Source organism: Pseudophryne corroboree, chromosome 3 (assembly GCF_028390025.1).
Source record: "Pseudophryne corroboree isolate aPseCor3 chromosome 3, aPseCor3.hap2, whole genome shotgun sequence".
Lineage (NCBI taxonomy): Eukaryota > Metazoa > Chordata > Amphibia > Anura > Myobatrachidae > Pseudophryne > Pseudophryne corroboree.
Window position 1 is genome coordinate 553291751 of NC_086446.1, and position 17555 is coordinate 553309305.

Sequence of the window (17555 nt, forward strand, 5' to 3'; positions counted from 1 at the left end):
GATGGCAGCTCATCGCTCGACCATTAAGGCAGCTATTGCTAAAGGTACGAGCGACCAACCAGTTGCCAGGCACTTTGCCTTAGCTCGACACCCTTTGGTATCGTTGCGTTACCGCATGGTAGATCATGTTCCCCCCCTAACCCGGGGTGGTGATAGGGGTATGCAATTGCTTCAGCTAGAAACAAAATGGATACACCGACTGGGGACATTACACCCCAGAGGGTTGAATGAGCATCTGGGTTTAAATGCATTTTTATAACCACTTCTTCATTAATGTAGCGTTCTTTCTGTGACAGATTATTGCCTCCGGGTATATCCTTGCGTTAGATATGATATGATATTATATGCTTAATAACCCATTACTACTCACAATAGGAACTGTAATTTTGGGGTAGTCCTCGACTACATTTACATAAAATTATACCATCAGCCCCTGTGATTAGTAAGCATTTCGTTAAGACATCTCTAAGATATTTTGCATTTTATTTTTATAGATAGTATGTATGTTATTCATGCAGTGTAGAGATGTGTCATGTATGCTAGTGCCATATTAGATTAGACTGTGTAGTATAGCTCCAGACCTGCACTGATTATGTCCGTGCATAGTCTCCAGTTGAACTATGGTGTTTTGATGACAGGCACTATGCACATATGTACAAGTTTTTTTATGCTTTGTTTCTGTTGTTGTCTCCATGACTACCGGCAGCGGGTAGTGACGTCACTGGTGAGCGCCGACGGACCAGACGCGTGTCTGGGATCCGGAAGTGCGGATATGGCGTCCGGCATACACACTATTTAGGTAAGCACTTGTTACTTGTTTGTTATCTGACCTGATGAAAATGCACGAATAAACTGCATTGAAACGTTGTCACCACCTTGAAGTAAGTGTCCCGTTGATTTCGTCGCATGGAGTGCCGCACCTGCAGTTGGTTGTATTTGAATCTTTGTGGAGGCACCCAGCGCTTTTGTTTGCTTTATTGCGAGAGCCGGACTCGCTTGTTGTTTATATATATATATATATATATATCACACTAGTACTGCAGCCGGACAGGTATATATTATGTAATGACGGACCTGCTGGACACTGTCTGTCAGCACTGCAGACTCCTAAAGTAAGCTACTAGTATCAAGAAGATAGAAAAAAAAAAAAAACACGGGTAGGTGGTATACAATTATGGATGGACGAGCGACTGCCGACACAGAGGTAGCTACAGCCGTGGACTACCGTACTGTGTCTGCTGCTAATATAGACTGGATGATAATGAGATAAAATTAAAATATATATATATATCACACTAGTACTGCAGCCGGACAGGTATATATTATGTAATGACGGACCTGCTGGACACTGTCTGTCAGCACTGCAGACTCCTAAAGTAAGCTTCTAGTATCAAGAAGATAGAAAAAAAAAAAAAAACACGGGTAGGTGGTATACAATTATGGATCGACGAGCGACTGCCGACACAGAGGTAGCTACAGCCGTGGACTACCGTACTGTGTCTGCTGCTAATATAGACTGGATGATAATGAGATAAAATTAAAATATATATATATATCACACTAGTACTGCAGCCGGACAGGTATATATTATGTAATGACGGACCTGCTGGACACTGTCTGCAGAATGCGTTTATAAAAACACCACACGACGAGTGTTTAACTTTTTCAGGCAGACAATCACAATATACTGGTGGTCAGCAGACAATCACAATATACTGGTGGTCAGTGGTCACTGGTCAGTCACACTGGCAGTGGCACTCTGGCAGCAAAAGTGTGCACTGTACTTAAAATATGTACTCCTGCTATAACTGCTCCCCAGTCTCCCCCACAATTAAGCTGTGTGAGCAGTGAGCACTCAGCACAGTCAGATAATGATATACAATATTACATATGATGCAGCACACTGGGCTGAGCACAGATATGGTATGTGACTGTGTCACACTGTGTATCGTTTTTTTTCAGGCAGAGAACGGATTAATTAAACTGGTGGTGGTCACTGGTCACTGGTCACACTATCAGCAAGTAGTACTCCGTCCTAAGCAGACAATCACAATATACTGGTGGTCAGTGTGGTCACTGGTCAGTCACACTGGCAGTGTGGCACTCTGGCAGCAAAAGTGTGCACTGTACTTAAAATATATTATTTATGTACTCCTGCTCTAACTGCTCCCCAGTCTCCCCCACAATTAAGCTGTGTGAGCAGTGAGCACTCAGCACAGTCAGATATACAGTATTACATATGATGATGCAGCACACTGAGGCTGAGCACAGATATGGTATGTGACTGTGTCACACTGTTTTTCTTTTTTTTTAGGCAGAGAACGGATTAATTAAACTGGTGGTCAATGGTCACTGGTCACACTATCAGCAAGTAGTAGTACTCCAGTCCTAATATGCTCCCCAAAATTAGTAAATAGTGTCTCTAACTCTCTACTCTCTTCTCTATAAACGGAGAGGACGCCAGCCACGTCCTCTCCCTATCAATCTCAATGCACGTGTGAAAATGGCGGCGACGCGCGGCTCCTTATATAGAATCCGAGTCTCGCGATAGAATCCGAGCCTCGCGAGAATCCGACAGCGGGATGATGACGTTCGGGCGCGCTCGGGTTAACCGAGCAAGGCGGGAGGATCCGAGCCTGCTCGGCCCCGTGTAAAAAAAGCTGAAGTTCGGCGGGTTCGGATTCCGAGAAACCGAACCCGCTCATCACTAGATTCTAGCTCTGTGCTGAGCTGCTTGGTGCTGGTTAATATTATATCAAGCAAACCCCATGCTTTGTCTCTTTACTTTAGTGTTATCCCTCAGCTGGTTATTGGGAAACCCATGGTGTTTTTTTACTCCCACTGTTAGCCCAGACTCAGAGGTCTTGGCAGGTTACTATTTGGGGAATGAGGGAGAGACATGCACTATTTAAAAAATAATAATAATAACTATTTCCTCTAGGTTAAAGTTCTATATTGTCCCCTCTACTGGGCTGTTACTATATCTTAGATCAACTGTATTGGTCTGAGGCCTGTAATTTACCGGTTAGAGAAGTTTTTTAAATTAAATTATTGATGTATTTTCTTTTCTACTAGGCTGCTACAGCAATCTCATGTACTTGCATGAGGTCTGTGATTTGTTGTTTGGAGAAGTGTTTTTTTTTTTAATATGTTGGATATTCTACTAGGCTTCTACTTTTTGGCTGTTAGTTCTTAATTAATTAAAATATTGTATAGGGTTCATATAGTTAATTAAAATGCCATCCTGTCTCCCACTGCTGTGCTACTGTTTCCTATAGTTCTATATATATATTTTTTTACTACCGTGTGTTTGTGCCACTGCACTGTCATTTACTGTAGTTTTACCAGTAAACTTGCTGTAGCTTGTGGCCATTGTTGTGAGGTTTGAGGTTGTCAAAATTGACTGGAAATGACTGGAAATTAATGTTATTGATGTTAATATAAAAAAAAAACCATGTCCTAATTACATGATTTTAGCAGTTTTTATACATTTTAAAGGAATCCAAATCTAAAACAAACACAAAACATTTGCCTGGTTTGCCAAAAACAAAAAAACAAAGCCCAATAAAGCTTAAAGGTGTGTACACACGATGCAATGCACTGTACCGTCTATTTTTCCTTGCGATTCCGATCCCGCAGGACCGCGCATCGGCATCGCAAGGACTATACACATAGTGCGATATGCACTATATTGTCTTACGATTTTGACTATGGAGTCTATTCAATGCTTGTCGGAAGCGGCACCGTTTCTGACAGGTTGCCGTTCCGACAGGACTCGACAGTCAGCATCCCCGTCTCCCGTCACTGATTCTGGTCCATTCAATGTTTTTGGATTCCGACACTCCCCTTGTCAGAAAGGGACCAATCAGTTGGATTGAGGGCAGAATGGACTCGGCTTCTTGTGGATCTCATATAAGGGCTGTTTGCTGTGTGGTCCAGGTGCCATTTTGGTAACTTGCAGAGTGGAGAGAGGTGCTGCAGAGTGCTGAATTGGTTTCTTTTGCTGTGGGAAAGTGCACTATGGTGAACTAAACACCCAGCAAGCCTTGATCCAGCCAAAACAGACAGACAGCGTTGGACAGAGGAGAAGGCGTTTTAGGACTGTTTTCTGCACTTTTAGGTAAGTACCAACCAGGGGTGTATCTAGGGGTCTGAGCTCTCCTGGAAAAGTAAAGGACTGGTGCCCCCCCCCCCATCCACGCCATATTTGTGTAATAATATACTCTCACTCACCTCCCCAACTCCACTGACACCTTCATCACCACTAACCCTACCCTAGTCTAGCCACACATTAGGGCGGATGTATGATACTGGCCAGGATTGTGCTGGTATAAGTCTTCCCGCTATGCCTCTTTACTAAGGCGAAGCAGGAGGCAGTAGCGTCAAGATATAAGAACATCTTGTATGCCAGAGTGTGGGAGTAAAAACTCCCCACTGCAGCTATCCCTGTCAGGCTCCAGAATGAAAAAGTCTCATAGTGCCCACCATGGTAATTATTCCCCCAGTACACACAGTGGGATGCAGTTAATATCCCGACGGACGGGATCCCGGTGCACAACATAATGGCGCCGGAATCCCGGCACACAATGGAAGGCCAAAGCTGGAATGCCAATAGGGGACAGGACACTGACGCCGGAACCCCAACCGCTGGGATCCTGATTGTACAGTCACAGACAGCGGACCACGTAAGTACTACACCTGGGATGGAAGGGGGGGGGTTAGGCTTAGGCTGCGGAGGGAAGATGGTTAGGTTTAGGGTGCTGGCAAGGGCAGTTAGGTTTAGGCGCATCCGTGGGGGTTCAGGTTAGGCTGCAAGAAGGGGTTGGGGTTAAGCACCTAAAAGGTAGGGTTAAAGATAGGGTAGGGGGAGGGTTAGAGTTAGGGTAGGGTAGGGGGAGGATTCCATCCCCAACCCCACATAGCACCCCTATATAAACCATAGTATATACAGCACCCCCAATAATACATCCCAGTACACACAGTATCCCATATTACCCCAGTACCCACAGTACCACATATTACCCTTGCCCGAGTGCACATAGCACCCCCATATTATCTGCAATACATTCAGCACCCCCATATTGCCCCTCCATACACACTGCATCCCTATATCACCCCAGTATATTCAACTCCACCATGCTGCCCCCAAAACACATTGCCCCCCATGGTACTTTTTTTTCTTTCCTCCTGTAAATAAGTGCAGGGAGCCAGGAGAGTGGTAAAGGAAGACTCTCCCTTGAGGGTGGCACTGGCTCACAGCCGCATGGCCACCGTGGGGGAACAGCAGCGGGACAGTGCGCACAGCCACATCCCAACCTGTGAGAAGCTGCCAGTGAGGGAGTAGGGGGCAGGGCCGTGTGCTGAGGCCATAGAAGCTACGCTGATGCATGCCCCACTCCCCCCCGAGGCTGGCCAGACATCTCCAGCCCCTGCCTCCATGGCTGCTGATCACAGAGTGTGTCGGGCCAGCATGGCACAACTGGGTGGCGCCCCCTCCTTGGCAGGCACCCCAGGCGTGTGCCATCCTGGCCAATGCATAGATACGCCCCTGGTACCAACTGTGGGATATGTGTGTATGGTGTTGTATGTAGGTGCATGTGTACTGCAGAGGTACTTTTGTGAGTTCATTTTGGGTGGTTTGTATGATGTTTGTGTGCAGCATGTAATGCATGGGTGGGGGAGGGGTGCATGTGGTGTACTTTGGGCCAGCTCGGATGTGTTTGGGGTATGTTTAAAATGTGTGCATGGGTGTTTTACAATGGTTTTATGTTTGGGGTATTGCATTATGCAGTGCTGGCTTGCAGTGGTGTTGCAGGGGTGACTTTGGTGTACTTCAGGGCTGTTTGGGGTGGGGTCTGTGTATGTTTAAAATGTATGCAGGGGTGCTTTTCAATGGTTTTATGCTGTTTGGGGTATTGCATTATGCAGTGCAGCGTTGCAGAGGTGACTTTGGTGTACTTCGGGGCTGTTTGGGTGGAGTCTGTATGTTTAAAATGTGTGCAGAAGTGCTTTTCAATGGTTTTATGCTGTTTGGGGTATTGCACTATGCAGTGCAGGTTTGAAGGGTTTTGCAGGGGTGACTTTGCTGTACTTCGGGGCTGTTTGGGTGGGGGCTGTGTATTTTTAAAATGTGTGCCGGGGTGCTTTTAAAAATGTTTTATTGAGCTGGTTTTCCTGCATCTTGCATGTAGGGGTGCATAGTTTGGAGAGGGGTGCCTGTGGTGTACCCTCAACCTACTTTGGTTGTTTTTTTATTTACATGTGCAGGTGTGCTTTACTGCTGGGTTCATTGCATGATGCAATGTTAGGTTTGGGGGTGGGGTGCCTGTGGTGTGATTTCTACCTGTTTGGCTGGGTATGTGTAATATTTTTACATTTATTTCCCCAGGGCTGTTTCTAGCCAATTTGGCTCCCAGTGCGAGATTTAAAAATGCGCCCCCCCGCCCCCCCAGATCACATAAGAAAAAATGCGCCCCCCAAAGATATAAAGAGGAAGGTGCGCGCTCCCGGCAAGGGGGACGTGGCCTCGTTAGAATGGGCGTGGCTTTGTTAAGATAGGCGTGGCCTCATCTGATCTCATCATCACGGCCACCACAGGATATAAAAAAAAGTCCTTATTTTACACATTACAGCAGGCACGCAACCCCATTTTAAACAGCACGGCAGGCAAGTGTCCCCATTTTACACATTGCGGCAGACAAGAGTCCCCATTTTACACATTGCGGCAGGAAAGTGTCCCCATTTTATACATTGCGGCAGGCACGTGCCCCCATTTTATACAGTACAACAGGCAAGTGTTCCCATTTTACACATTGCGGCAGGCAAGTGTCCCCATTTTACACAGTACGGCAGGCACGTGTCCCCATTTCACACATTACGGCAGGCACGTGTCCCCATTTTACACAGTACGGCAGGCACGTGTCCCCATTTTACACAGTACGGCAGGCAAGTGTCCCCATTTTACACATTGCGGCAGGCACGTGTCCCCATTTTACACAGTACGGCAGGCATGTGTCCCCATTTTACACAGTACGGCAGGCACGTGTCCCCATTTTACACAGTACGGCAGGCTTGTGTCCCCATTTTACACAGTACGGCAGGCAAGTGTCCCCATTTTACACATTGCGGCAGGAAAGTGTCCCCATTTTACACAGTACGGCAGGCAAGTGTCCCCATTTTACACAGTACGGCAGGCACGTGTCCCCATTTTACACAGTACGGCAGGCACGTGTCCCCATTTTACACAGTACGGCAGGCAAGTGTCCCCATTTTACACATTACGGCAGGCACGTGTCCCCATTTTGCACAGTACAACAGGCAAGTGTCCTCATTTTACACAGTACGGCAGGCAAGAGTCCCCATTTTACATATTACGGCAGACAGGTGTCCCCAATTTACACAGTACGGCAGGTGGTGGTTGGGAGGGAGAGAGAGGCAGAGGGGCTGACTTACATTTGAAGCGGTTCTTCCCGCTCTTCAGCCGCCTCTCCCTCGTCTGCGCGGCTCCCCCTCGTCTGCGCGGCTCCCCCTTCTCCCTCCTCCCGAGTGCCCAGCTCGGGGGGCGGGGTTTCGAGGAATGATGCGATTGCGTCGTGACGTCACGACGCAAGCGTGTCATTCCACGAAACCCCGCCCCCCGAGCTGGGCACTCCGGAGGAGAGGGGAGGGAGGATTCAAAGTGCTGAAGAAGTGCCGCGGCGGGCGCCCCGTGCGGTTGCACGGCTCGCCCGCCGCAAGAAACGGCACTGTATTTCCCACAGTTATGTCCAGGGACAAGCGTCCCCCATTCCCACCCTCCAGAAGAATCATTGGGCAGCGGCAAAGAGTGGGACACAACACAGGAAGAAGATATGGCAAGCCAGCAGAGGATATTGTAAGAACGCAGAGACCTCCCCTGTCATTAATAATTAAAATAATACAAAGAAGATACTTATGACACATATTCTGTGTCATAAGTATCTGCTTTAGCCTTTGCATTATGTTAATCATTTTTACCTACTAAAAACAGTTCTAAATGTGTTTTGGAGGCACCGCTCTCTGTGCCTCCCGCTGTCAATGATACAGAGCCGGAAGCAGGGGGCGGGGCCATGCATAGGGCAGTCATAGCCCATAAAAAAAAACTATAAGCGGCACCTCTAGAAGTGCTGCTTTCAAAGGGGCATGCTGACAGCTAGCACATGCAAGCACGCCCTTGTCACTGAGTCTCATGTGATTGGGCTGTTGCCGATTCCGGGGGCGGGGGTGTGCATCAACTATTATTGTTTAGATTACACTAACATGCGCTTGCCCGTCCCCCAGTAGCTGCTGCCAAGTGCAGTCTGACCCGAGGGGGAGGAGCGGATGTGATTTCCTCTCCTCTGACTGTTGCTCCAGCCGCACTGTAAGGGCTGCTTGCTGCCACATAGGCGGATTCAGGGGAGGGGGTTGCCCTCTCATGGGTTGCCGAGAGCTCAGCCTCAGCTCAGTAAATTACCATGCTCCACCAGTGGCCGGCTCAGAGGCTCAGATGGTCCCCAGGCATGCCCCCTTCTTCTATCACAGGAAGGGCTGCAAAGAGGATGGGACGGCTGCAGCCCGAGGTGCCTGCCGCATGATGTGGTAAAATAGCAGTATCCGACTATCCCCTGACTATTAGCCGATTCCACAATCCATGTTGCCAGCGGCGCCCAGCCCCTTCTGTCGCATGATGTTCAATAGTCTTCCTTGGGTGCCCCTTGTCCATAGAAGTGTTTCTTTATGCTATTTTGATAATTTTTGACACTGTAGATCAGTAACAGTTAATTTTCTTTGCAATGTTCCTGTAAAATGTGTCTTGTTCTGCCAGACTTGAGTACAATTTTACTTGTCAAGCTTGAAATATGGATTCATTGTGGAGGCGTAAGTAACTTCCAAATGTGTAATTGGTCAAAAAAGAGCAACATCTGATTGGTCAGTTGTCAGCATGAACATGCAAAAAGTGCATTGACGTGTATCTTTAGGTGGGGGTTTTATACCTTTGGAATCGCTAGTTATTAAAATAACAGTGCTACCTACATACTACCCTTGAAAACTAGACTAATATCTGGACATAATGGTTTATAAATGCTATAGTTGCATGATAACAAAATTGCATTCAAACATTAAAAACAATATTCCCGTGAAGTAATGCAGTAAAGCAGTGCTTTTAGTCATCAATGTAAATAAGGGTCACTGTAGATCAGTAACAGGGCAGGATGGTGGCGTGGAGGGAGACAGGGAAGGATGGTGGCGTAGAAGGAGACAGGGCAGTATGGTGGCGTGAAGGGAGACGGGGAAGGATTGTGGTGTAGAAGGAGACAGGGCAGGAAGCTGGCATCGAGGGAGACAGGGCAGTATGGTGGTGTGGATGGAGACAGGGCAGGATGGTGGTGTGGAAGGAGACAGGGCAGGATGGTGGTGTGGAAGGAAACAGGGCAGGATGGTGGAACTAGAGGGAGACACGGCAGCATGGTGGCGTGGAAGGAGACAGGGCAGGGTGGTGACACTGGAATGAGATAGAGCAGGATGTGGCAATGGTGGGAGACAGGCAGGAAGGTGGTGTCCATTGGCGTGGGCAGAGGCCATCAGTGGTGGTGGTAGTACGCATTGACTTGGGAGCAGTAGCAGGCTTCAGCTTGACGGTGGTAGGGGTCATCGGCGGGACTTGATGAACATTATGGCTGTGGTAAGTGGGTGTACCAGCGCTGGCTGATCATGCACAAATATATTAATCACTAATCCGAAAGACTTAGTAAAAAGATATAACACATTTATTTTGCATTTTAAAACATATTAAAAAAGAAATAAAAATTGGAATATGCCACAATATGCCTGAATGTCGAGCTTATTGCCTATTTTGACATCCAATTTCCACTTGTGACATCCGATTGACACTCCAGTACCACCATCTTGGACATTCATATTGCAGTACTTACCCATCTGGACCTTCTTCTGGTATGTTAAGGAGGAAATTGGTTCCAGTTATTTAATTGGTGGACATTATCTGCACCGAGGACCACTGGTAAATACCTCATACCTGCAATTATCGGTTATATGCAACACAGCCGATTAGTGATGGACATACCCAGTGACATTAACTTTTCAAGAGTGTCTTAAGTCACTTATGTGGTTTATTCAGTCAATATCCAACATTCAGGCATATTGTGGCAGATTTCAATTTTTATTTCTTTTTTAATATTTTTTAAAATGCTAAATAAATGTGTTATATCTTTTTACTAAGTCTTTCGGATTAGTGATTAATATATTTGTGCATGATCAGCCAGCGCTGGTACACCCACTTGCTCTATTGTTTTTACCTCTAAAGGGATTTACCACCCTTTACCAGCTGCTATTGATAGCGCGCCCTTTTCTTGTTTTCCTTATGGCTGTGGTGCCTCACCAGCCACTGACCTCACCTCACACCACTGACTGCCAGGTACACTCACATACCGGTAGGCACACCCAAAGTTTACTTTGCGCACTACCAGGTACACTCACATACCGGTAGGCACACCCAAAGATTACTTTGCGCACTACCAGGTACACTCACATACCGGTAGGCACTCCCACAGTTCACTTTGCGCACTGCCAGGTACACTCACATACTTGTAGGAACACCCACAGTTCACTGTGTGAATTTATGTTTTGTTTGTTTTTTTATCTAAAAGCCATCAAGTCATCCAGAAGACCCTTCCGATGAGGAAGCCTCAGCAGATGAATCTGGAAAGAAGAATCCGCGAGGACCATGTTACAATGAGGCAGAGAGCAGTGCCTTAGTTGAAGCTGCGGACAGATCATACAATGTACTGTATGGACCAAGGGCACAGACAACTGCATCCAAACAGAAAAGGAAGATCTGGGATGACATCGTTGACAAAATGACTGCAGTTGCTGGAAACCATGGGGACTACAGGAACTGCATGAAGAGGTACAGCGACTGCAGAAAACAAGTGTAGAAGACGATTGGGATGCAGCAATGACATGAGATGGGAACCGGAGGAGGACCCGAATTAAACATCCAATGGATATCCTGGTAGGATATGATCAGAAGAAGGATGAAGGAACTGCATGCAATGTAGACTCTTTACTAAGAGGTAAAATTCATGAAGAGGAAGAACCAACAAGAAGGATACCAAAGAAGACAGCAGGAACACAGAGGGCGGCAACAGAAAGGACATCTGTCACCCAGGAACAAGGAGCCACCAGGAGGAAACAACATGTTTCCGAAGAGCCTTCAGCAACAGACCTTGAAGAAACCATGACACTCGACATGCAAACCATTCCTAGCGTATTTTAGTCTACAGGAGTCATGGTGGACACATTTGTGGGATTTGAAGTCAGCCAATCTGAACCAACTTCAGTCCCAAGCAGAAGATTATTTGGAGAAGAAATGGGTTGAGTCTTGGATATTCCCGGAGTGGCGGGACCTCAGATCCAAGAAGATAGATCTGTGAATGCAAAGTGGTTTTTTTTTTGTAGGCTAAAATTTATTGTACTAAACACATTTTTTTTTGTGGTCTTTTTAAAACAGAAGAAATGCCACAAAGCAGTTCTGGATTTTCCTCAGGGATTGGACTTTACTTCATGCCAGATTTATTGTAGCAAGATTCGGAATAAGAGAATGTGGATCCTCAGCCACTACCTTCCACACCTCTTGGTAAGTTATTAGTATAGGGGACAGGGTTGTGAGATATTCCGCACAAGACCTCTCCTTGACTAATAAGCTAACCAAAAAAGGTCTAAGATGCTAGATGTGTCAATGGAGATTTAAAATAAATAGTAACCAAATACCTCAATAAATTCTGACTTTACATAAAGTATCTTAATTTAATGAGGGTTGGCCTTGCTCCCCAGAGTCAGAAAATTACATAAACCAACAAGAGAAAAAGAAGACTCTAGTTTGGGGGCACTCTTATAAGTTCATCCAGAGCCTCATATTGCCAAAACTTTCTATTATTGAATTTAAAATGTAACCTTTATTGTTATATATTAAATAGGTTTAAGAAACCATGGGGGTGGCTGTTATATCAGGAAAGAAAACCACAGACATATGTATTACATGTTGAAATGCTGTACACCAGCATAGATCATGAGGCTGGTTTATCAGCTGTGAAATATTTTCTAAACATGCACGATTTTGGTACCTTTCAGGAATTTCTATTGGAACTGTTATATTTTGTATTAAATCACAATTTCTCTACCTTTGATGACAAATTTTACTTGTAAGTAAGGGGGACGGTAATGGGGCGGCATGTGCGCCTACCTACGTGAACTTATTTTTAGGCTGGTGGGAGAAGGAGCTAGTCTTTTGTGATAAAAATTAGTGCTATACCCAACATGTAACGATGTTGTATTGCTACATCAATGATGTTTTCATGATATGGAATGCAGGGCAAAACCTTTTACTGGAATTTATTGCCAAACTCAACACCAATAACTTGAATCTCAAATTAACATTTGAAATAAGTATCACTAAGATTTTATTTTTGGATTTAAAATCTATACAGGCATACAAACCAAAGTGCAAACCAAACTGTACAGGAAAGACACTGCCACCAATACATTACTCCATCAGACTAGCCATCATTTTCCACCAACTATAGAAAACATACCAAAGGGCTAGTTTCTGAGACTATGCAGGAATTGCTCTGAAAGTATAGTCTATAATAAAGTGAGGATCTCACTTGTAGGTTAAGAGAGAGAGGGTACAGTCATAACACAATAAAAAGAGCAAAAAGGTCTATGAAAGAGACAAACAGAGAGACCCTGATCTTTGGTTAGAGAAACGATCCTCCAAGTAATGATGAAAAATTAAGATTTGTTGTAAACTTCAGTCATGAATGGCACCAGATTAGAGGATGTGTCCAAAAACATTGGCATATCCTCCTGTCTGATAAGGATTTGTCCAAACATATTGACACAAATGTATCTATGAGCTGGCGTTGAGCCCCAAATCTACGTGACAATCTAGTAAAAAGTCACTATACTCGCACGACACCAAAACCCCCTACCCTAACTGGTTCCTTTCCATGTGGAGCTTGCAAAGCGTGCCAATTTATGACTAGGACTAAGGAAGTGAAGGATAGATATGGCAACATTAACAAGATCAAGGACTACATCAACTGTCATACAACACATGTGATTTACTGTATCACATGTGAGTGTAATGTCAAATATGTGGGCATGACCATCAGGATGATAAAACAGCGTATCCTTGAGCATGTGGGAACAATTAGGAATGCTGTTCAGGACATGAGTAGAGGGAAGCAACTGACCACCATAGCCAGACACTTTAATTTCAAGCATAAAGGTAACCTCAAGAGCTTTAAGGCATTTCGCCTTGAGTCAGTACATCTTGGCATTATGGGTGGTGATTTAACAAAGGAATTGCTTAAACGTGAGAGCTTTTGGACTTTCAGACTGGGTGCACTGGCACCAGGAGGTTTAAATGAATACATTAATTATAGTCCGTTCATTTAACCACAAGATAGTAATTCAGGAAACTACCCCATTACTCTACTCTCCCTTTTTCTTCAAATCCACCACAAACACCGCTTCTCTTATTTGTGTAACTTTTTGATATCTCTCTGTCTCTTTGCATGTGTCTCTCTCCATCTATCTGTATCTCCTGTTGTCCATACATGCTCTTATACTCCTTTTCCTCCTCCTTCTCCTTCTCCTTCCAACTTTATAACTTCATATTATAATTCAAACTTCTCATTCATTAAGAGTGCATTGTAATTTTAAAAACTTGGGGTTCATATTGTCCCCTATCCCTCTGAGTGTCATTCTAATAGCTTAAAAAAAGAAAAACACATTTTTATCTTCAGTAAAAGAGAATTTTTTTTTGTCTATCTTTAATATGTCTTTGGCCCTGATATATTTAGTAATACATATTTTTTTGATCCTAACTAACACTATCAATTAAACAAGTTAAATTATTGTGTTAGGTTGAATTGTCATTAGTATAATGATTAATTTAATCTGAGTAGTTTGGGGATTATTTGCTTAGCAATAACGTCATATTTGGTTATGTGACAAATCAGTCCCAATGCTCTTATATTATACTAACTCGTTAATGTGTATCCCTGTCCAGCGACCTTTTTACACCTCTTTTTTTCTTTGCATTATGTGCTCTTTGGGACCTAGTTTTTAAAACTGTCATCCTGTCTGCAACTGCAGTGCCACTCCTAGATGGACCAGGTGTTTGTGCGGTCCACTTGTGTTGCTTAGCTTAGTCATCCAGCGACCTCAGTGCAACCTTTTCATCTAAAACAATATTGTGAGGTGTTCATAATAGACTGGAAATGAGTGGAAATGAATGTTATTGAGGTTAATAATACAGAAGGATCAAAATTACCCCCAAATTCTGTGATTTTTACTGTTTTATGTTTTTTTCAAAAATCATCCAGATTCAAATCCAATACCCAAAAGGTTGGTTTTGGCAAAACCAATCCAGATCCAAAACATGAGCAGGGATCCAGATCCAAAACCAAAACACAAAACACGAAGAGTGTCCGCCGCACATCTCTAGTATAAATGTGGGAAAGGATGACAGCTCCTTTAAATTGTGGATACAGTTTATTTAAATGGGCCAATAAAGAGCATATTCTGATCCTACATTTCTATTTTTTTTAAATGGATTATATTGTACTATAATGTGTTACTTGATTATTCACCTGTTGTTTTCTTCATAGAGATGGTCCTCAATACGTCGCCTGGAAACCGTTGACCATGTAGAGGTGACATGGGTTAGTAAAATGTCTCACGCTGCACACAACTGCACAAACCTTGTCCCACTAGGCCAGTGGTTCCCAACCTCTGTCCTCAAGTACCACCAACAGTTCATGTTTTCCAGGTCACCTAGCAGTTGAACAGGTGTATTCATTACTCACTGACACATTTTAAAAGACCCACACGTGGAGGCAATTATTTAACTTGCAATCCTGTGAGGAGACCTGGAAAACATGAACTGTTGGGGGTACTTGAGGACCGAGGTTGGAACCACTGAACTAGTCCATGGGTCTGCAACCTGCGGCTCTCCTGCAGCTGTAGAACTACACATCCCAGCATGCCCTTACTCAGTTTAAGCATGTCTTAATAGCAAAACTGTGCCAGGGCATGCTGGGACGTGCAGTTTCACAGCAGTGGGAGGACCACAGGTGGTAGACCCATCATCTAGTGCAGGGATGGGGAACCTTTGGCCCTCCAGCTGATGTGGAACTATAATTACCAGCACATCCTGCAACAGTTTTACCATGGCCGAGAAGCAAAACTGTTGCAAGGCATGCTGGGCTGTGTAGTTTCACATCAGCTTGAGGGTCATAGGTTCCCCATCTCTGTGCTTGGCTCTTGTAGAACTTCACCTTCCAGCATTCTCTGCCACCAGGTGGAAGGGCATGCTGGTCTCTGTAGTTCCACAACAGCTTGAGGGCCTTAGATTCCCCATCCCTGCACTTGGCTCTTGTAGAACTTCACCTTCCAGCATTCTCTGCCATCAGGTGGCAGGGCATGATGGGCTGTGTAGTTCCACAACAGCTTGAGGGAAATGTTTTAAGAACTGTGACAATAACATTCAAGTACTCAGGGGTAAAAGTGGGGGGGAACGATGTGGAACTGAGTTCCCCCACCTGTAATGGTAGGGAGAACTAGTTCCACCACCTCCATTGCCCTGCACAGTAATTCCAACAGAAAAAATGGTCCCCTCACCTACATAAATAGATGATGCAGGTGGTGATAATGTTATTGATGAGCTGCAGCCACCTCCTTCTTACTCAGGTACTGGTGGCTCCATGGTCCTCCTTCATATACAGCTCACCCCTCTTGGTACTCACACACATTGTGTCTGTTGGAAAGCATTCATCCCCTTCTCAGGTCCCAGTGGCTTATTTTTCCCGCACAACATATGTGATGTCAGGCTATTACCTCTGCTGAAATGAAGAGGAGCAGACTCTGTGCATCTTGAAGACAAGATGAGAGAGGGCTGGAGGAAAAGAGAGGTGGGGAAGCTGCTGGATGGACACGGGGCATGGAGCTGCTGGAGGGACACAGGCAGTGAGCTGCTGGAGTGACAGAAGCAGAAATGTGTATAAAGGGCACTACTGTGGTCATTATGTGTATGGGGCACCACTACTGTGGTCATTCTGTATATAAGCAGCACTACTACTGTGTACATTTGTTGTATAAGTGGCACTACTGTGGTCATTATGTGTAAGGGGCACTACAAATGGGGGCATTATGTGTAAGGGGCACTATTTTGTGGGATTTGTGTATAAGGGCACTACTGTGGGCATTGTATATAAGGGGTACTACTGTGTGGCATAACATGCATAGAGGGTCATTACTATGTGGTGTAATATGAATCAGGGGCACTACATTCGGTGTAATGTGAATAAGATTGTGCTACTGTGTGGTGTAATTTGAATTGGGGGTACTATTACTGTATGTGACCACATTGCATCTTTGTTAGATCAATGTCCCTTTATAAAGTATGGGAAGCAGGGCAAAATTTATAGTTTGCAGGGGGGTGCCGAAAACACTAGCACTGGCCCCTCTAAATGTGAGAGGAGGGGGGGGGGTGTTACGGGGTATATGAGTTCCACCACTTCTCCAGGATCACTTTAAGCCCTGCAAGTACTTATGGTTTTTTTCTATTTGTTTCAGGTATTCTACAAAAGAAAAAGAAAAACTAATGGTCTAACAAGAACAAGAGACACAAAATGAAACAAGTTTTTAAGTTTTATTTTTGAATTCAATTTAAAAAATAACTTTCTTTAATCAATAACATTTTTGAAAACTTCTGAAATTGGTGTTTTGTTTAACTGTTAAAGTAAATTGAATTTGGGCTGGTCAGTGTTACAAGTAGAAGTGATATGACACAATAGTGGGCAACACATCACAACACAGGGGGGTCCAAATCGCAAGTAGGTTATCGTGGTAGAGGGAGGGTGTAAGTGTCACTTTACACAGTAGAGGGGTTCAAGGTCTGCAAGCACATCTGAGGGAAACCTGAGGAAGAGAAAAAGGTTTAAAGAAAAGGTATAACAGTGTGTTTCAAACCAACTGCAAAGAGTGGCCCAAGAATGCAGCTTTGGAACAAACAAGTGTCACAACATTGGAAGATTGGGGTACAACTCACCTGAAGGGTTCTCCTGTTCACACCGCAGTGGGGGGGGGGATCCACATCACAAGTAGGCCATCATGGTAGAGGGAGAGTGTAAGCGCCACCTCCCACAGTAGAGGGGATCAGGGGTTTAAGGTCTTGAAGCATATCCAAGGGAAAACTGTGGGAGAGAAAAAAGGTTTAATGAAAAGGTATTACAGTGTGTTTCAAACCAGCTGCAAAATAGTGGCCCAGGTATGCAACTTTGGAATAAACAAGTGTCACAACATTGGAAGATTGGGGTTCAGCATCTCGCCTCAAGGGTTCTCCTGGTCACACCACAGTAAGGGGGGTCCACATCACAAGTAGGCCATCATGGTAGAGGGAGGGTGTAAGTACCACTTTACACAGTAGAGGGGTTCAAGGTCTGCAAGCACATCTGAGGGAAACCTGCAGA